We start from the raw sequence: 22045 nt of genomic DNA, 5'->3' as shown, positions 1-22045 counted from the left end.
GACGACACAGGTGTACGTGGTTAACAAACGGGGAGGTCAAGTGAACGAGCGTGCAGCGGAAGGACCAGTGATCTGGAATGTGATGTACAAAATAAAACAGGAAGTTAGAACATGACGGACAAGACAAAACAAAACAACCTACAAAACCGGACAGCATGACATAACCCCCCCCTCTAGGGCCGGATCCCAGACGGACCAGGAGCATCTGGGTGAGCAGCGTAGAAGTCGTCCAGCAGACCAGGATCCAAGATAAAACTGCGCGGCACCCATTGCCGCTCCTCTGGCCCATAACCCTCCCAGTCGACCAGGAACTGCCAGCCTCGTCCCCTCCTGCGCACGTCCAGTAGTTCCTTGACCGTGTACGCAGGCCCACCCCCCACAGTCCGCGGAGACGGAGGCGGCTCGGGAGCCGGCACCATCTCACTCTCCCTGACCGGCTTGATCTTCCCGACGTGGAAGGTGGGATGCACAGCGAGGGACCGGGGCAGGCGAAGCCGTACAGCGGCCGGATTCACGACCTTGGAGATGGGAAAAGGCCCCACAAAACGGGGGGCCAGCTTCCTGGAGCCCACTTGGAGCGGAAGATCCCGAGCGGACAGCCAGACCCGTTGGCCCCGCTGGTAGGCGGGCGCCGGCCGTCGTCTCCGGTCGGCCATCCTCTTCACTCGGTCCCCCTGGCGGACCAGCGTGGCACGCGCCGCCGCCCAGATGCGACGGAATCGTCTCACCACGGCGCGCGCCGAGGTCACCGACACCTCTGGCTCATTGTCAGGGAAGACCGGGGGCTGATAGCCAAAGACGCACATGAAAGGGGACATCCCCGTAGCAGTGGTAGGGAGGGAGTTATGGGCGTATTCCACCCAGATCAGGTTCTTACTCCAGGAGGAGGGGTTCTGGGCCACCAGGCAGCGGAGGCCTGTTTCCAGCTGCTGATTGACGCGCTCCGCCTGGCCGTTCGCCTCCGGGTGATAGCCCGAAGTGAGGCACACGGTGGCTCCTATGTGTCTGCAGAACTCTTTCCAGAAGCGAGACACGAATTGGGGCCCCCTATCCGATGTGACAGTCCGCGGGAATCCGTGTACTCTAAAAACATGGTCCATGAGGACTTCGGCTGTTCGCTTTGCTGAGGGTAATTTGGGCAGGGCAATGAAATGGGCCATTTTGGAGAACCGGTCCACCACAGTGAGTATCGTGGTCTTCCCCTTGGAAACGGGAAGCCCAGTGACAAAATCTACAGAGAGGTCGGCCCAGGGACGGGAGGGAATGGGGAGGGGTTGCAGCAACCCCACCCGGGTGCCGGGGGTGTTCTTGTTGCGCGCACAGACGGAGCAGGCTGCCACGTACTCCCTGACGTCGGCCGCCATGGAGGGCCACCAGAATCGCTGCTGCACAACGTACAGGGTTCGTCGAACGCCGGGATGACAGGCGAGCCGGGAGGTGTGTCCCCAGTGGACGACTCGGGAACGCAGCTCGGGCGGCACAAAAAGTCGATTCGTCGGGCAGTTGTCAGGGGGTGGTGCGTCACCGTTGGTCTGCTTTACTTGGTCTTCTACGGGCCAGGTAACGGCCCCTACCACACAGTGAGGACGAAGAATGGGTTCGGGCTCCTTGGCCTCCGGATCCGGACTGTAGACGCGGGACAGTGCATCAGGTTTGACGTTCTTTGCTCCCGGTCTGTAGGACAGGGTGAAATTGAAACGGTTGAAAAAGAGCGACCAACGAGCCTGGCGTGAGTTCAGCCGTTTTGCGTTCTTGAGGTACTGCAAGTTCTTATGATCCGTCCATACTAAGAATGGTTGTTGGGCTCCCTCCAGCCAGTGTCTCCACTCCTCGAGCGCCTGCTTCACCGCCAACAATTCTCGATCACCCACGTCGTAGTTCTGTTCGGCGGGGGTCATCCGCCGGGACAGGTAAGCGCACGGATGAAGCTTGTTGTCCTCTGGTGACCTTTGGGACAGGACGGCGCCGATTCCTCGACTGGAGGCGTCAACCTCCACCACGAACTGACGAGAGGGGTCGGGCAGTGTGAGGATCGGGGCGGTGCTGAATCGCCTCTTTAGCTCCTGGAAGGCAGCCTCTGCTTCCGCCGTCCAACGGAAGGGGGCGGCTGGAGAAGTCAGAGCATGCAGCGGGGCCGCTGTGGCACTGAAACCTCGGATGAAACGTCTGTAGAAATTAGCAAAGCCTAGAAATTGCTGCACCTTTTTGCGGTTATCGGGTCTGGGCCATTGGGTTACGGCGCTTACTTTGGCTGGGTCCATTTGGACCTTACCGGGGTGTATGATGAAGCCAAGGAAGGAAATTGTGTCGACGTGGAACTCGCTCTTCTCCGCCTTCACGTAAAGGTGATGGTCCAGGAGGCGTTGCAGGACCGATCTAACATGGTTCTCATGGGTCTCCGTATCAGGTGAATAGATAAGAATGTCATCCAAATAGACATAAACAAAACGATCTATAAAGTCTCCCAGAACATCGTTAATCATGGCTTGAAATACTGCGGGGGCATTGGTGAGACCAAATGGCATCACCAGGTACTCAAAGTGTCCTCGAGGGGTGTTGAATCCCGTCTTCCATTCGTCTCCCTCCCGGATGCGCACGAGGTGGTAAGCGTTACGCAAATCCAGTTTGGTGAAGACCCGAGCTTGCTGCAACTGATCGAAGACCGTCGCCATGAGTGGAAGAGGGTATCGATTTTTAATAGTGATCTGGTTGAGAGGGCTATAGTCTATGCAGGGGCGTAGGGTACCGTCTTTTTTGCCCACAAAGAAAAATCCGGCCCCTGCAGGGGAGGATGAGGGTCTGATCAGTCCCGCCTTAAGCGACGCGTCTATGTACTCATTCAGAGCTTGTCTTTCGGGTTCCGAGAGGGAATAAAGCCTCCCCTTGGGTATCGTAGCCCCAGGCAGAAGCTCTATAGCGCAGTCGTACGGACGGTGGGGCGGTAGCGAGCTAGCCTTGGCTTTGCTAAATGCTTCCGCGAGTTGGCGGTAACAGACTGGTACACCGGTGAGATCAGGGGTTTCGGAGTCAGAGCTACGGTTAAGGCTGATCGGGGGTTTAGGTGCGACACATGACTCTTGGCAACTGGGTCCCCATCCCCTTATCTCCCCGGACGCCCAGTCCATGGTTGGATTGTGGAGCGACAGCCACGGGTACCCGAGTATAATTGGATTCTTGGGGGAGGTTATCACATATAGTCGGACTTTCTCGTGATGAGTCCCGAAAGATAGTGAGAGAGGTTCGGTTACATGGGTTATCTCAAAAAGCGCCTGACCATTGAGCGCCTCGGCTTTCACGGTCGTGGCTAGCGGTTCAGTTCTTATTCCCAGCCTCCGAGCAAAAGTCCAGTCGATCATACTCTCATCTGCCCCGGAGTCAATTAGCACCCCGAGCTGGGTGATTTTCCCAAGGCATGTAAGCGTGCCGATGGGTAGGGTCCGAACCTTCCGCGGGCTACCGGAGAAGGCGCTTACCTTCATGGTTCGTTTCTCGGGGCAGGAGCCGACGATATGTCCCAGAGCGCCGCAGTAGTAGCAACGACCTTCCTGGCGTCGGCGCTGCTTCTCCTCGGCGCTCAACTTGGCTCTGCCGAGTTGCATGGGTTCCGCCCCGGGCGGTAGCAGTGCCGTGTTCGATGGTTGGTGCGGGATCTCGAGGTGCGGCGATGCCAACCCGGCCGAGGGGGGGAAGACGGAAGCGCTCCGGCTTGCGCGCTGCCTCTTTCTTTCCTGCAGGCGATTGTCGGTGCGGACAGCCAGCGCGATGAGCGCGTCGAGGTCAGCGGGGAGATCGAGGGGAACGAGCTGGTCCTGGATGGTTCCAGAAAGACCCTTGAGGAAGATATCATACAGGGCCATCTGGTTCCACCCGCATTCTGTGGCCAGAGTGCGGAAGCGGATCGCGTAGTCGCTGACTGACTCACGCCCCTGGGACAGCTGGCTCAGCTCCCGCGCTTTTTCACGGTCCGAGGAGACAGGATCGAACACCATGCGCAGGGCTTCGACGAACGCGGCGAGAGATCGGCAGGTGACGGAATCCCGGGCCCATTCTGCCATTGCCCACGCCCGGGCTCTTCCTGTCAGGTAAGAGATCATGTAGGCCACCCGGGAGCGCTCGGTGGGGAAATCGCCTGGAGACCGCTCGAATTGCATTTCACACCCGGTGACGAATGCCTTGCTGCCCCCGGGTTCCCCAGCGTATCGTTCCGGGGGAGCCAGCCTGACTCCCATTGTCATGGGCGCGGGAATCGGCCGCTCGGTCGGGGGGGGCACTGGCGGACTGGGGGTCGCTGTTGGTCCAGCGGTCAGCAGCGTGACAATGCCCTGCATCTGTCGGCCCAGCGATTCCACCTGGGCGGCCACCGCCGCTCTGAATTCCTCTTGGGTTGCCCGGATCTCACGGACATCCACTCCCAGGGCACTGACCTGCTGCTGGTGTTGGCCCAGCGTCGATGCCTGGGAGCGCACTGCGGCAGCCAACTGTTCCGGCTCTGCCGAGTCCATGTCTGGCCAGTGCGTACTGTCAGGCTCAGGCAGGGAGAGGACTCGAATGCAGAGTTTCGACAGTTCAAGGTGTTTTATTTCTTCGGCGGATGACCGCTCCAAAAACAAAGGTGCCTCACACTGAGGGAAAAAAGGCAAAAACAAAGGCGCCTCAAACTGAGGGAAAAAGGGCAAAAACAAAGGTGCCTCAAACTGAGGAAAAAACGAAGGCAAGGTCTCACGCACAACCCACAAAGCGTGGACAAAAAGGTCTCTGTGAGCAAGGCAATCAAGGGCTAAATCCGTGGCTATGGAGTCGCTGGTGGTCATGGCTTGCAAGACGCACTGGCAGAGGACAAGGGGAAGACGCAGGCTAAATACACACACAGAAGGGGAAGGACACAGGTGCAGACAATCAGGGCGGACGACACAGGTGTACGTGGTTAACAAACGGGGAGGTCAAGTGAACGAGCGTGCAGCGGAAGGACCAGTGATCTGGAATGTGATGTACAAAATAAAACAGGAAGTTAGAACATGACGGACAAGACAAAACAAAACAACCTACAAAACCGGACAGCATGACAGTTGTACCACCAAATCTCAGCAAATGTTATATTATAATTGTATAACTATAAATAGTGTAACAACTATGGAGGGATTTTGTCGATATTCATTGCAGGCATGGAATCTAAAATTACCGTGCAATTCATAATTAATTATTATACCTACGATTTACACTACAATATGAACGAGTGAACAGTTGAGAATATATAGAGTGGTGTGTGGTCTCTGTCTTTGACTATAATTTTTTTCGATACTGAGATTGAATATGTACTATGCTTTCTATGTGGCCTTAAAATAATCCTCTTTCTGGTTAACGAGATTTATCTTGTCTTCTGTATGCAGTGACATACGTTATTCATTCACCATAAGTAAATGAAAAGCGTTATCACCCTGTCTTAAAAAAGGAAAAGAAAAACTATTGTTATATCTCACATATATGCAAAAACACTGTGTGTTTGTCTGTGTGTGTGTGTGTGTGTGTGTGTGTGTGTGTGTGTGTGTGTGTGTGTGTGTGTGTGTGTGTGTGTGTGTGTGTGTGTGTGTGTGTGTGTGTGTGTGTGTGTGTGTGTGTGTGGTGTGTGTGCGTGTGTGCGTGCGTGCACTTGCACACATCTATGCATGTGTGTATTTCTTTTATCGTGGGCCGAAGAATACTCTCCTGCAGGTCTAGTTACTTTAACAAGAGATGACCCACTCCTACCCAAGGGTACACATTCACTTCAGATCGTCATCCATACCAGTTCTCATAATACTGTAACTATCTTCTGTTTTCCTCAGCGAGAAACTCAATCTTACATTCATGGGGAAATTCCCCAAACAAGTATAGAGCTTGAATCTAACTCCACATTGCGCCACAGAACGGTACTTAAAATACTTGATCTCCTTGTGGAATCAAAAAGGAGAGATCACACCACTTTTTCTTGCAACAGATCTCACAAATATGAAACCTAACCATTCTGTTACATTTGTAATTTGTCTGAATTGCCCCGTCGCCCATTTCAGAATCCAGTAATGTTGTTGACAGTCGCGTTTCTCTTTGTGACCTGCAACTGGAAAATATTCACATTCTATATACTGTATCAGCTAGAGTCTAGGACTGCCAGTAGAGGCCTATGAGTGCCAGTTTTATTCATGAGAAAAGCTGAACAGGTTAGTAACTTCTTTTAACTGCTATCTGGTGGTCATCATTGAAAATTGTAACTTGGAAAGGAAAGAACATAATATGATTTTAAGACGCAAATATTAGTGGAATCGTCCTGGAATTGAAAAGGTTAGCAACGTCTTTAGACTGCCCTCTGGTGATCATCATTGAAAACTGTAACTTGGAAAGGAAAGAACCAGGATAAAATTTTAAAGCGCAAATATTAGTGGAATCTTCCTGAAAATCCTGGAAACTGATGACCTAATTATAGTTAAAAATGAATTTAAGGCATGATCTGAGAGATATGTAAAGCCACTCTACTATCCAAGCTGATTTCCCAGCTCAAACCCTTAAAAATGCCAGTTGAAAACAACCCAATTTGGATTAAGAATTGGACCGACCCAGGACATTGGGTCAAATTGATGCAACCTTCTGGGTCCTGCCAGAGTTGTTTTGCACAAAACCTTTTTGCAAAACAACCCAAAGTCGGGTTAATTAGACCCAATTTTCTGGGTTGGTCCAGTTTTTAACCCAGCAGGATGTAAACGATAAATATTATAATGAAATTCTTCACCTTCTGTCAGATACCATCTTTTATTACAGAAAATGAATAGTACTAATGATTAATAATGGCTGTAGTCTTGGACAGATATGACTATAACCTAATATATTATACGTACATTATGGTTAACTGTTATACTCAAAAGTACAAGGGTCTGCATTATATATACATATTAAATTAAATATTAATGATTTGTTTATCTTTTGGCATTTTTATGTGTGTATGAACACACACGCACACCAACACACTATCTATATGTATATATATACTGCCCAAAGTCAGCTGGAATAGGCCCCAGCGCGTCCGCGACCCTCGTGAAGATGAGCGGCCCAGAAAATGGATGAATGGATATATTTTGGGTTCTACTTTTAGCAATTGGTAGGAGCCCAAATTGCATTTTTTAAGTCAATGTTCCATGCATCCATTTTCCACAAAAAAACTAACCATGTCTGCACAAAAGAAATAAAAATAATATAGCTTTTTTATTAGCAGACTATTCTATAAGGGTAACATTATCCATAATGTGTATACTTTAGAGTTGTTAAGCTGTAATAGGAGTAAGACACGTGATTGGAAATTCAGCTATTGTCAGACTGAATACAGTGACTTTCTATGAAAGCCTACCTGCCTAAATGAAATGCACGGATTAGGCTGCTGTTTAATAGAACGCACTGTATATGTCAATGCTGACAAATCTCAAGAGTGCACCTCTGATCTCACAAATCCCATCCCTGGCAACAACAGTATAAAACACAAAATGACACCCTGCACAAATATTAAACTCTTTCCAGGCCTATTCCAAAAGCATATTTTCTCTCACATCATTTTACTCTGCACATTCTCTCCCTCCCTCTTCTAATGTTCCACCCATCCAGTCTTGATCTTAACTCCTCAGAAGCCTTGGCAGCCGGATCATCTCTGTCTCTTAGTGTCAATTAAAAGTGAAATATCTGCATTTGTCAACATATCATTTTCGGGGGAAGGGGAGGCTGTGATGCACCGCTGATTTGTCGGTCAATGCCTGACACGGGGGAGTGAATGCTGAGGCAGCCGTCTCCCTCATTAGACCTGGAGCTGGCACTATTGATGGCTGACGCCGCTGGGAGGCTTCGTTCCCCTCTGACATGATACTAACTGGAGAACAGGCCTCATCTGTCAGTCCTCTCACTTGCCAGCCAGCAATCCAGTCAGGGGGAACGGGGGTACATGGGTGCGGGAGGAGGTACAGTACATGCGCATGAGGGTCACTGGTGCACTCTCAAGGCATGGAAGGGTGAGACTATAATTAAGTTTAGTTCAACACAATGCCATTACATCTCATTGCATTTGATAGTGGACAATTTAGTGTGTTGACAGCATACAGGGGACCTGTTGCTTCAGGGAGCTTCTGGTTCTCTGACACTTAAGAAACAACAACGGTCAGTGGCTCTCTGTATGTCGCTAGAAAAAAAACAAAAAAATAACTACTGAATGACAGAAATAAAACAGTGTTGTTAATCTCGTTTAAACAGACACTGTCAGGCTACGAGAACTTTATTACTTTGACTGCACATTCACAATGTCATGTTGAAATTGTTTACTTATTGAGTCTTTCTTGTGTTTAATTTTTTATTCTTCTAGATACAGTAGATTCTGTTCTTTTGCAGCTTCCAGGTTTGCAGTTCTGCTATTTTGTAGATTATTTTCGTCCCGTAACTCGTAATTGCTTATGTTTTTGTAACCAATACAAGAAGGACAGAGGGTACTGATAGCGGTTTACTATCATCCACTTTAATTACCAATTTTTTTCTTGGACTGAAGTGCAACAATCACCTCACCTCTACAACAACAAAATACACACGTTCAAACACACTAGTTAATGCAGAGGCGTAGCCAGGAATTTGTCCAGTAGGGGCGCACGCCCACAGGAAAAAAAATCTAACATCACCCACGCCGTTCGCTGATGGCTAAAACAACGTCCGGGAGGCAAACGGTGAATGGATAACATCGCGCACATAGAATAGCGCAAACACATTCGCGCAAGACCGAAAGAAAAAAACGGCATGAAAATGAAGAATCGAAAAAGCTCGATTATTATTATTTTTTTAATTTATTATTTTTTTTTTTTTTAAACCGGGGCGCAGGGAGTCCTAACCGGGGCGCTGCCCCGGCTCGCCCCGGCTTGGCTACGCCTCTGAGTTAATGTAAACGAAAAGAATCCGAAACATAAATCAATGGGGAGACATGGCTCTCTGCCAAACATAAGGAGAAACGGAGCTTCTCCCATCACATCATTCCATGTACAATTATAAGCATGTACCAAAGGTCTCACATATTTCCTCCACTCCTCTTTCTTTTTCTCCTCCAGGGTTCCTAAGAGGTCAAGAAGAGTCCTGTTGAACCTTTCCACAGGATTTCCCTTTGGGTGGTAGGGTGTGTAGTGCGTGACTTGGAGATTCCAGCAAGCTTACAGACCTCCGCTACCAACTCCGACTCAAAACAGGCTCCTTGATCACTATGCAGTCTGTGAGGAAAACCATAGTGACTGATGACATTCTCCCACAATTCTGTGGCCACCGTCTTGGCAGATTGATCTCTTGTGGGATATGCCTGAGCATATTTCGTGTAATGATCGGTGACCACCAGTACTTTTCTGGTGTCTCTTGAATCGAGTTCTAATGACAGAAAGTCAACACAAACTAACTCAAGTTGCCTGCCAACTTTAATGTTGACAAGGTTGGATGCTTTCTGAACCCTACCCTTGCGTTTCACGCATCTTTCACAACTTTTGCATTTGTCTTCGATATATTTTGTCATCCTGGGCCAGTAGAACCTCGCTCGTGCTAGTTCCAATGTTCTTTCAATTCCTACCTCATCATGAACACCTTGAAAGGCCCTCTCTCTGTGACTGTTAGGCATGCTAAGTTGGTGAAAAACCTCTTATTGCAGACTACGGTGCAGCACTCCATCCAAGATCAACTTGAAACTCTCTCGTAAAAGGAGAACTACTTCGGGCTCCTCAGCCTTCAATTCCGGGGTCTTGGTATCAACTTCCGTTTCAAGGATTTCGATGACTCGTGCCAAGATCCCATCTTCCCTCTGGAGCCTATGCCAGTCCTCCATAGACATCTCTGGCAAAGAAGAATGTCCCAACACTGGATCTTCAAGATCATCTGGAACCGCACCTTCATCACACAACAAGGTTTCAACGGCTGCTAATTCATTGTCCAAATGCCGTGTTTCCTTTTGTGAAGCTGTATGAGTGTTGGCACCATGACGCATACAAAGAGCGTTCACTGTCTCTTCCCTCAAAACTTTAAATTCCTCAGGTGACCAATTGACACGATTTAGGCATGTCAGAGATTCTTTCATCTATTTCCCGCGACTCTTCATCGTCTGGTGAGGGTTCGTGAGGTCTTCGGGAAAGTCCATCAGCGTCAATGTGGTAATGCACCGCTTTGTAACTATTATCAAAGTTGTACATAGATAGAGCCAAGCCACCTGTGACTTGTAGCATCTAGCTTTGCACTAGTCAGCACATAGGTTAAGGGGTTATTGTCAGTCAGAACCTTGAAGCTAGCCCCGTATAAATAGTTGTGAAATGTGTTTTAAACTGCCCGCTTAAGTGCTAAAAATTCAAGTTTATGCACCGGGTAGTTTTTCTCACTTTTTTGAGAGGCCATGACTTGCATAAGCCACCACTCTCGTCTGACCATCTTGAACCTGATAAAGGGCAGCACCTAACCCAGTCAGAGTGGCATCTGTGTGAAGAAAATAAGGAAGCTGCCAGTTAGAGAAAGCGAGGACAGGTGTTGATGTTAATTTCTTAATAATTTGTTCAAATGCATCTTGGCATGTGGTAGTCCAATTTTTCCCAAGGGGATGTGACAGTTTACGCGAACAAGACTTGGAACCCACACTTTCTTTCCTCCAGCTTCTATCGGTTATGAGTGTCCAGTATAGTCTGGTTATCATGGCAATTGGGTCCACACTCATCACTGGTTACATGAATTTTAGTATGAACCTTGGTAGGAACATTGCCCATATGTCGCTTCTTCCTGATCTCCTTTAACTGTCTTTTTTTCTCATATGTTCTAATTTGGGGGACATCTGAGTCTGCTTTCCCCTGGGCTCACCACCTGTGGGATGGGCCAAAGGGATCTGGAGTGCAGTGATCTGGACAGTGGCCAAAGGCAAGGACTTGATCCCCGGCTACAGAAACTAGCTCTAGGGACATGGAATGTCACCTCTGGCAAGGAAGGAGCCTGAGCTGGTGTGCGAGGCAGAGCAGTTCCAACTAAACATAGTCAGGCTCGCCTCCACACACAGCTTGGACTCTGGTACTAGTCCTCTGGTGAGGGTTTGGAAATTCTTTCATGCTGGTGTTGCCCCCGGTGAGAGGCGCCAAGCAGGTGGAGAGAACACTGCAAAACCACATCGATTCCACCAACACGCATTCCTTCAAGGAAGCAGAGCCTGAGTACTCTGAGGTGGGCTCTCCTATCTCTGGGGTTGAAGTCACTGAGGTGGGTATAAAGCTCCTCCGTTGCAGAGGTGCATAAGTAAAAATATTACTGCGATTGGCTGGCAACCAGTTCAGGGTGTCCCCGCCTACTGCCTGATGACAGCTATATGACGCCCGCGACCCCCGTGGGGACAAAGTGGTTAGAAAACGGTTGGATGGAATAATTAATATGCTCTCATTGAATAATTAGAGTATATTACAACTAGAATGTGCAATTTCTGGAGAAATTGCGTGTGAAGGCGAAATGTATGAATAACTTCTTCGGGGAATGTAAGTGGGAAGTTGTGGAATAGGTAGGCAAAGGGTTGAAAGTTGGAATGGGTTGAATCGGTTGAAAAATGTAGAAATGAGAAGGGAAAAAGGAATTGGGTGTGAATTTCAAAATAAAAGATGTGAAGTTTTTGGGAAGTTGTGGAATAGGTAGAAAAATGATGAACAGTTGAAAGTTGGAATGGGTTGAATCGGTTGGAAAATGTAGAAATGAGAAGGGAAAAAGGAATTGGGTGTGAATTTCAAAATAAAAGATGTGAAGTTTTTGGGAAGTTGTGGAATAGGTAGAAAAATGATGAACAGTTGAAAGTTGGAATGGGTTGAATCGGTTGAAAAATGTAGAAATGAGAAGGGAAAAAGGAATTGGGTGTGAATTTCAAAATAAAAGATGTGAAGTTTTTGGTAAGTGGGAAGTTGTGGAATAGGTAGAAAAATGATGAACAGTTGAAAGTTGGAATGGGTTGAATCGGTTGAAAAATGTAGTAATGAGAAGGGAAAAAGGAATTTGGTGTGAATTTCAAAATAAAAGATGTGAAGTTTTTGGTAAGTGGGAAGTTGTGGAATAGGTAGAAAAATGATGAACAGTTGAAAGTTGGAATGGGTTGAATCGGTTGAAAAATGTAGAAATGAGATGGGGAAAAGGAATTGGGTGTGAATTTCAAAATAAAAGATGTGAAGTTTTTGGGAAGTTGTGGAATAGGTAGAAAAATGATGAACAGTTGAAAGTTGGAATGGGTGGAATCGGTTGAAAAATGTAGAAATGAGAAGGGAAAAAGGAATTGGGTGTGAATTTCAAAATAAAAGATGTGAAGTTTTTGGGAAGTTGTGGAATAGGTAGAAAAATGATGAACAGTTGAAAGTTGGAATGGGTTGAATCGGTTGAAAAATGTAGAAATGAGAAGGGAAAAAGGAAATATTGGAGAATTGGGTGTGAATTTCAAAATAAAAGATGTGAAGTTTTTGGGAAGTGGGAAGTTGTGGAATAGGTAGGCAAAAGATGAACAGTTGAAAGTTGGAATGGGTTGAATCGGTTGAAAAATGTAGAAATGAGAAGGGAAAAAGGAATTGGGTGTGAATTTCAAAATAAAAGATGTGAAGTTTTGGTAAGTGGGAAGTTGTGGAATAGGTAGAAAAATGATGAACAGTTGAAAGTTGGAATGGGTTGAATCGGTTGAAAAATGTAGAAATGAGAAGGGAAAAAGGAATTGGGTGTGAATTTCAAAATAAAAGATGTGAAGTTTTTGGGAAGTTGTGGAATAGGTAGAAAAATGATGAACAGTTGAAAGTTGGAATGGGTTGAATCGGTTGAAAAATGTAGAAATGAGAAGGGAAAAAGGAAATATTGGAGAATTGGGTGTGAATTTCAAAATAAAAGATGTGAAGTTTTTGGTAAATTGTGGAATAGGTAGAAAAATAATGAACAGTTGAAAGTTGGAATGGGTTGAATCGGTTGAAAAATGTAGAAATGAGAAGGGAATAAGGAAATATTGGAGAATTGGGTGTGAATTTCAAAATAAAAGATGTGAAGTTTTTGGTAAGTGGGAAGTTGTGGAATAGGTAGAAAAATGATGAACAGTTGAAAGTTGGAATGGGTTGAATCGGTTGAAAAATGTAGAAATGAGAAGGGAAAAGGGAATTGGGTGTGAATTTCAAAATAAAAGATGTGAAGTTTTTGGTAAGTTGTGGAATAGGTAGAAAAATGATGAACAGTTGAAATTTGGAATGGGTTGAATCGGTTGAAAAATGTAGAAATTAGAGTAGAAAAACGGAATTTTAGAGAATTTTGGTTGAATTTCAAAATAAAAGATGTGAAGTTTTTGGTAAGTGGGAAGTTGTGGAATAGGTAGGCAAAAGATGAACAGTTGAAAGTTGGAATGGGTTGAATCGGTTGAAAAATGTAGAAATGAGAAGGGAAAAAGGAATTGGGTGTGAATTTCAAAATAAAAGATGTGAAGTTTTTGGTAAGTTGTGGAATAGGTAGAAAAATGATGAACAGTTGAAAGTTGGAATGGGTTGAATCGGTTGAAAAATGTAGAAATTAGAGTAGAAAAACGGAATTTTAGAGAATTTTGGTTGAATTTCAAAATAAAAGATGTGAAGTTTTTGGTAAGTGGGAAGTTGTGGAATAGGTAGGCAAAAGATGAACAGTTGAAAGTTGGAATGGGTTGAATCGGTTGAAAAATGTAGAAATTAGAGTAGAAAAATGGAATTTTAGAGAATTTTGGTTGAATTTCAAAATAAAAGATGTGAAGTTTTTGGTAAGTGGGAAGTTGTGGAATAGGTAGGCAAAAGGTTGAACAGTTGAAAGTTGGAATGGGTTGAATCGGTTGAAAAATGTAGAAATTAGAGTAGAAAAACGGAATTTTAGTGAATTTTGGTTGAATTTCAAAATAAAAGATGTGAAGTTTTTGGTAAGTGGGAAGTTGTGGAATAGGTAGGCAAAAGATGAACAGTTGAAAGTTGGAATGGGTTGAATCGGTTGAAAAATGTAGAAATTAGAGTAGAAAAACGGAATTTTAGAGAATTTTGGTTGAATTTCAAAATAAAAGATGTGAAGTTTTTGGTAAGTGGGAAGTTGTGGAATAGGTAGGCAAAAGGTTGAACAGTTGAAAGTTGGAATGGGTTGAATCGGTTGAAAAATGTAGAAATGAGAGGTGAAAAACGAAATTTTGTGAAATGTCGAATGTTACATTAAGAATGAATGGGGAAAAATTTGTCGGAATTCTGGGAATTCTGCGAAAACGGAAAATTTTCGGAACGAGAAAAATGGAAGCGCTCATGTCGTGAATATTTGGAATACGTGAAAAGTGGAATGGAGTGAATCGGATGAATTATGTGGAAGAAGAAGCGGGACAAAAAAGTGAGGAGAATAAAATATAATAATAATAATAATAACTAGAATTTGCAATTCCTGAAGAAATTGCGTGTGAAGGTGAAGAAGAATGATGTTGAAACAAGTTGAATCGGTTGAAAAATGTAGAAATGAGAAGGGAAAAAGGAATTGGGTGTGAATTTCAAAATAAAAGATGTGAAGTTTTTGGTAAGTGGGAAGTTGTGGAATAGGTAGAAAAATGATGAACAGTTGAAAGTTGGAATGGGTTGAATCGGTTGAAAAATGTAGAAATGAGAAGGGAAAAAGGAATTGGGTGTGAATTTCAAAATAAAAGATGTGAAGTTTTTGGTAAGTTGTGGAATAGGTAGAAAGATAATGAACAGTTGAAAGTTGGAATGGGTTGAATCGGTTGAAAAATGTAGAAATGAGAAGGGAAAAAAGGAATTGGGTGTGAATTTCAAAATAAAAGATGTGAAGTTTTTGGGAAGTTGTGGAATAGGTAGAAAAATGATGAACAGTTGAAAGTTGGAATGGGTTGAATCGGTTGAAAAATGTAGAAATGAGAAGGGAAAAAGGAATTGGGTGTGAATTTCAAAATAAAAGATGTGAAGTTTTTGGTAAGTTGTGGAATAGGTAGAAAGATAATGAACAGTTGAAAGTTGGAATGGGTTGAATGGGTTGAAAAATGTAGAAATGAGAAGGGAAAAAGGAATTGGGTGTGAATTTCAAAATAAAAGATGTGAAGTTTTTGGGAAGTTGTGGAATAGGTAGAAAAATGATGAACAGTTGAAAGTTGGAATGGGTTGAATCGGTTGAAAAATGTAGAATTGAGAAGGGAAAAAGGAATTGGGTGTGAATTTCAAAATAAAAGATGTGAAGTTTTTGGTAAGTTGTGGAATAGGTAGAAAAATGATGAACAGTTGAAAGTTGGAATGGGTTGAATCGGTTGAAAAATGTAGAAATGAGAAGGGAAAAAGGAATTGGGTGTGAATTTCAAAATAAAAGATGTGAAGTTTTTGGTAAGTTGTGGAATAGGTAGAAAAATGATGAAGAGTTGAAAGTTGGAATGGGTTGAATCGGTTGAAAAATGTAGAAATGAGAAGGGAAAAAGGAATTGGGTGTGAATTTCAAAATAAAAGATGTGAAGTTTTTGGGAAGTTGTGGAATAGGTAGAAAAATAATGAACAGTTGAAAGTTGGAATGGGTTGAATGGGTTGAAAAATGTAGAAATGAGAAGGGAAAAAGGAAATATTGGTGAATTGGGTGTGAATTTCAAAATAAAAGATGAAACGTGAAAATTTTGAATTTGGCAAGTTTGGGAATGTCCCCAATGTGATTTGAATGTGTTGAATTATGTGAATTTCAATCTGGAACAACGTAAATGTGAAATGTTGAATCTGCCATTAAGAATGAATGGGGAAAAAATTGCCGGAAATTTGGGAATTCTGTGAAAACGGAAAATTTGTGGAACAAAAAAAATGTAAGCAATGGTGTCATGAATATTTGGAATAAGTGAAAAGTGGAATGGAGTGAATCGGTTGAAGTATGTGGAAGTAGTTAATCAGCGAAAAAGTGAGCGGAAGATGTAGTATAATAATAATAATAAAGTACAGGAATAACAATAGTGTGAAGGTTACACCTTCACACTAATAATAATAAAGTGAAAAAGTAGAATAACATATGTGTGAAGGCCATCGCCTTCACACAATAAGTATGAATTGTGGTTCAGTGGCCTTTGTATGGAGGTGGATTGGGGTCAAAAGCTTTGTACTTGAAAAAATAAAACGGGTACTCAAAAAAATAAAACTTGAATCTAAAAATAAACACGCTGAGCTTAAAACTTGAAAAATAAAACAATGCATTCAAAATAAAAATACTTGTTTGAAAGTTTTTTGAGTTGAAAATAGTTTTGCTTCGCCTTACTAATTTATTTGAATAAGCTATTTATTTTTCGGTTTGACCTCAATTTATTTTTCAAGTTTTGAGGTCCTTTTTATCAGTTGCATGTTTTATATTTTCAGATTATTATTTTTTTCCAGGTTCAACTCCTTTTTTCAGATTCACATTTTTTTTTTTTTTTTTTAATTTAAATATTTTCGAGTTGCACACTTTTGCCCTGAACCTGGCGTGGGGGCGTGGTACAAGGGGGAGGGGGGGGACATGGAATCACGAGTGACAGCTGAACTGGAAGGCGTGGATCCGCCCCCCAGAGACAGCGCTTTAAGGGAACGTAGAAACTAAAACAAATGGAACTTGACACCTACATACAACATAGTCATGACATGGGCAGCCTTAGAATTGATGCCTGTGGCAAATCTATATTTAAATACCCATTTTTTACAGTATTGAGCACCAAAAGAGATTTAAGGGCGATCGCTTTAGACACATTTTGCAGTTCAGCAGTCGCATTTCAAGTACTATTATGCCCGATTTTGACATGGCTCTTTGAAAGCTCTTTGAGTGAGTGAGTGAGTGAGTGAGTGAGTGAGTGAGTGAGTGAGTGAGTGAGTGAGTGAGTGAGAAAAGACAGATGTCCCTAGAAATGCTCCACAGCCTGCTAAGTCCCTTTGCAGTTCCGGTACAGTCGGAGGTGGTCTACACCAAAGAGCTGAAATCAGACAATAAACAAAACCGAGTGTTTTCGAGGGCAGCAAATGTTGCATTCTCTTCAGGGTTCGTTTAATGTCGCTAATGTTCACAAAACACTCGCCAGATGTTTTTGCCATCTGTTTCAAGGATTTTTCCTGTCGCAAGGAAATTTTGAATTGGTTCAGAATTCCCTTGCTACAAGAAAAGTGCAAGCAAACATCTCGCAACCATTTAGCAAACATTTGCAACGTTGAACAAATCCTAAAGAGGATGCAACATTCGCTTAAAACACTCGCAATTGTTCACTGCTCAGTCGGATAAGGGCTTAAGAGAAGAAGATGCAGAAGAAGGACAAGAAAGAGAATGCCTGTGTTCGGTCTGACAGGAGCATTGTAGATCATGGATAGATTTACTAGAGACAGGAGTGGTCCAATTGCAAATAGAAATGGCTGTTCAGGGTCACTATTTCTTTATTATACCTTTAACAATGTATTATGAACACACATTTCATCTTGTCCACAAAGGACAACAATTCCAAATATACATACAGTAAAACATGATGTGGAACCATCCATTTTTGGGACTGACCATTTCTGGTGGACAGTAGCTTTCTGATATGTTGAGCTAGACACTTTTTTAAAATATAAATCTAAATGAAAGCATTAGTAGAAACATTGTGATTAGTTTTACAAATGTACTCATTACGTTAATATGATATCGAATTTTGCAATTACCAATACAAATGGTACACCATAACAACTTAATACTTTGGAGTAGCACTTTTAATTTTGAATTGTAATATACATTATGCAACATTGAGAAGACAACTCCAGTGTGAAAACACTACCATATTGTACATAAATGACTTGATTACAGTTTCTTGTATTTTGTAGAACAGTGTTTGACTGTTTAATACCATAATAAACTGCTGTGGAATGTGTCAGATGTAATTTGTTGAGGCGAACAGAAATAAATACTACGCACAAAGAAAAAACAAAAAATTATCGGATCTTTGAAAACAAAAAGGCACAATTTGCATCTCATCATACACAAGACAGATCTACGCAGTCCCTTTTGGCATTTCACAAGGGCTCTAAGTAATCACAGTACCTTCATAGAGAGAAATTCATAAAGTCAACAGGCATAAGTACATAAGTTACTGTATGGTAGAAAAACCAGTACAATGGATGTCTGCATGCAGTGGAAAGGTTTTTAATTGCATTGAAAATTCTTTATTATTGTGGGATAAGCCCCTTCAGATGCAACATCTCGTTTGTGAGGTGGTAGATGAGGATGGCTAACAAGGAAAATATTCAAGACAAACATAATGAAAATGAAAAAAAAGTACTACGTAGTATTTGAATAAAAAAAATGAAATTGTACATCTTAAGGAACTTGTAGGAATTTCCTCCCATAGCCTGTGCTTGTTTTATGAAAAGAATCCAGCATAGAAAAACACAAACAATACACACTTGATTAAAAAGGACATTTTAATTGTGGCGGATATGCATTCTGTGGAACTAAGGGGTCTAGTTTGGCCTCTGGTGGATTAATGAACTGCTTAATTTTATTGGTTAGATGTGCATAAGTAGATTTCATACCAGTCAAATTAGTACACCAATGTGTTCAATGAGCTCGATGTTTCATTAGGCCAAAAGACTAACAATCAAACAATGATTTAATTAAATGTGTTTTTCTTATTTAAATTAACATATTTTTAGAAGAAAACAAAACACTATACTGTACATTTTGTTTCTGATTTTTTTCTGAAGTATTTGCCTTAGTATGGAATAAATAACTGAATCCAGAGCAGTATTCCCTCTAAACTGCGCACAAGAAACTCTATGCTGTGCACAAAATAGAATTCAGCATAAACTGATTGATTAATATCTAATGTTAGATGTAATCTAATCTAATTAAGTGGACGAATGATTTTCTTTCTGTGCCTTTTTGTAGTGTAAATTAGTAATTGACAGGTGTCCAGCCAATGATATGATATGGTTCACTTACGCTACATATATGTAAATTTAAGGTCAGTGGATGTTTCAGAATAATTGTCAATCTTTGCACATGTTGTCCTGAATGTTGTACAGAGGCGGAGATCTACCGCAGTGGTCCCCAACCACCGGGCCGCGGACCGGTACCGGTCCGTGGGTCACTTTGTACCGGGCCGCCAAGCCACACAGAAAAAAATAATAATAATGTTTTAATCGACGATCAATTAATTCAGGTCAAGACGCTCGTCCCGGTCACGTGACATGTTTCCCCAGTCGAGCCCGCAAAGCTAGAAAAATGAGTAAGTATTTATTTTGAAAAATATAAAGAAATTGGCGATTCTCTCCCAATTACATCCGTCGGTTCAGGTCAAGACGCTTGTCTCGGTCACGTGACATGTCACCTCAGTTGAGCCCGCGAAGCAAGCAAAAATGAGCAAGAAACAGAGATGTTTGGAAAGCTTCTTCGGAAAGGGAAAAAAGCCCAATGAGGAGACGGAAGAAGAAGAGGCTACCACTTCTAAGAAAAGGAAAGCTGCATTTAAAAGACTATGACGCGCCAAGCCCACTCTGCATAATATGTGGCGACAGGCTAGCTAACGAGGCAATGAAGCCCTCAAAACTGCTTCGGCACATGGAGACCAAGCATCCTGCATTAAAAGACAAACCTTAACCACTTCGGGTGTCCTTGTCTCCGATTACGCCTCGATGGGACCGACTCGTTTCTGAGAAACAAGCTCAGTGCTCCCACTAATTCAATGTAATGGTGAGTTTTATTTTAATGTCGTTTATACTTGTTTTTATGCCAGTCGTATCATTTTATTTCATCGTATTCATATATTTATTATAAATGTATTATTTATTTATATAAATGTATTATTTAGTTGTATAAATCTATTATTTATTTATATAAAGGCCGGTCCGCGAAAATATTTCTGACACGTAACCGGTCCGTGGCGCAAAAAAGGTTGGGGATCACTGATCTACCGGAGTCAAATTCCTTGTATGTCATGCTCAAACTTGGCAAATAAAGATTGATTCTGATTCTGACACATATGTGTCCTGCCCATCCGTGCCGCGCAGGTTAGCTAGCTAATGACAGTGCGGCGGAATCAAGCGATGCAAATGCTAAATTAGCTAATCATGGCGAAACGAATGAGCAGCGACACATTCACTCGCCAAGCCAAAATAAATAAGAGATGCGGCAGTTCTTTTAAGATTGGATGGCTGTCGGAGTGTGTGCAACTACAAGAGGAAACGGTGAAACTGGGTGAGATTTTCTCTTTTTCGAATAAGAAAGGTCTCCTCTCCAAAGCATGCAGTGAAGCCAAAGTGGCGGGCGAGTTTACGGAGGGAAAAATATGGAAGGAATGGAAATTGGACTACCTCAAGCGTCACATTCAGCAGAAATGTTATTGCTGTTGAAATTGTACAAAGACTCAAGATGGGACAGGGGATCGGTACATTATTGCGCAAAAGATCGACAGAAAAGGAACGAGCTGTCACACAAAACAAAATCCGACCCCGAGCAAGTTAAAGTTCTCAATACCTGACAATATTTATTTATTTATTTATTTATTTAAGCTGGTTTTGCACAAAGTGGTCCACAGTGTGCGCAGGGAGCTTGTGTGTTTGCACAGACACTTGAAAAATTCGAGGGAACACTGCTCCAGAGTGATTTGCTACAATGTATAAATAAGCCAGCCGTTCAATATGTCTGTAAGCCAAAGTCTATCCGTCCAATTTTTAGACCTTCAGAAAACAGTCTCTGAAGCAAACACAATGTATTTTTTATTCTTTCTCAAAAAGGAAAGTGTGGCAGTGAGATATGACTAAGTTAGATCTCTGTAATGTGTTTCAATCAAATACCATCTATGAATATGTTACAAAAAATCATAAATGCTGAATATTACACACAACAGCAAAAAACACAAATCATTCACATCGTATGTACATATATTAATGATGACCACATTCCTCTTGAGTCATCTTACAGCAGTTCTTTATACATCAGTATGTTAGGTCAGTGTGTGTATTCAAAACAGATGTTCACTAATTTCACAATTTCCAGTTTTAAGACACATTAGAAGATTAAAACCTGCTGAGTGTGTTCTGAGGAATCATTTAGAGGTTTAAGTCAAGCATGAGTGGATTTTCAGACAATATGCAGTTGTCTATGTCATTCAGAGGTTAAGTTCCCACCAGGTTTTCTTTTGTTTGACAGTCGAAACATCCTTTCCCTTGCCTGTGGCATATTTGAACATTAAAAAATGAGTAGCAGAGGAACCTGTAATCTGCATTCAACAAAATCAAATGTGTGTTCACAATGAGCATATTGCATAACAAACTAAGTGACATTGAAGGTTCCAAGTAAACAATAAACACTCCATCAAATTGGGCCTGCAGGATATAGTGTTGTGTTAGCAGTGGTGAATTTGCATGAGACAGGGATGTTTTGACTCACACGTCACATACCTGTTATCATGACACCCGTGAACTGTTTTAAATTGTAAAAAGAAATGCATATCATGTCTTCTTATGTTGGTGAATGTGGCAATGTTGAGGTGGGCATGTACGTATATGACCAGCCACAACATTATGACTACATGCAAATTTAATTCAAGAGCTGTGTTAAATATTCTGTTTTAACAAAGTTAATTATGCTCAGCTTTGATTAATTCATTTCAAAGTTTCTGTTATAGTGGCCTGACTGTTTGATACAGATAATATATTGAAATATTATAATTAAAATGGTCATGCTTGGTTGGCGCAGACAAATATCATTTGCCTTATGCAAAGTATTCTCATATTCTCACATCATCATGTAAAAAGGGACCACCATGACACACTAGTTGGAACAACGAAATAAATTCCTTTTTCTGTGTGACAATCTCTAAACCTACTCATCATTAAATTTGATTTTGTTCATGCTACTCAGTGGTCATACAGATTTAAAAAAAAATCACAAAGTGGACAAAGACAAACAAAAATCCAGTGTCACTAAATTCAGAGTTCAAATAATGGCCCTGTTCACACCTGGTATAATTGCGCATCCTGAGTCATCGGATCTCAATTGGAATATTCCAACTTGTCGTAAAAATAGTGAT

Source organism: Syngnathus acus, chromosome 9, assembly GCF_901709675.1.
Source record: "Syngnathus acus chromosome 9, fSynAcu1.2, whole genome shotgun sequence".
NCBI classification, from domain to species: domain Eukaryota; kingdom Metazoa; phylum Chordata; class Actinopteri; order Syngnathiformes; family Syngnathidae; genus Syngnathus; species Syngnathus acus.
The sequence above is the reverse complement of the archived record's forward strand: the minus strand, read 5'-3'. Positions refer to the sequence as shown.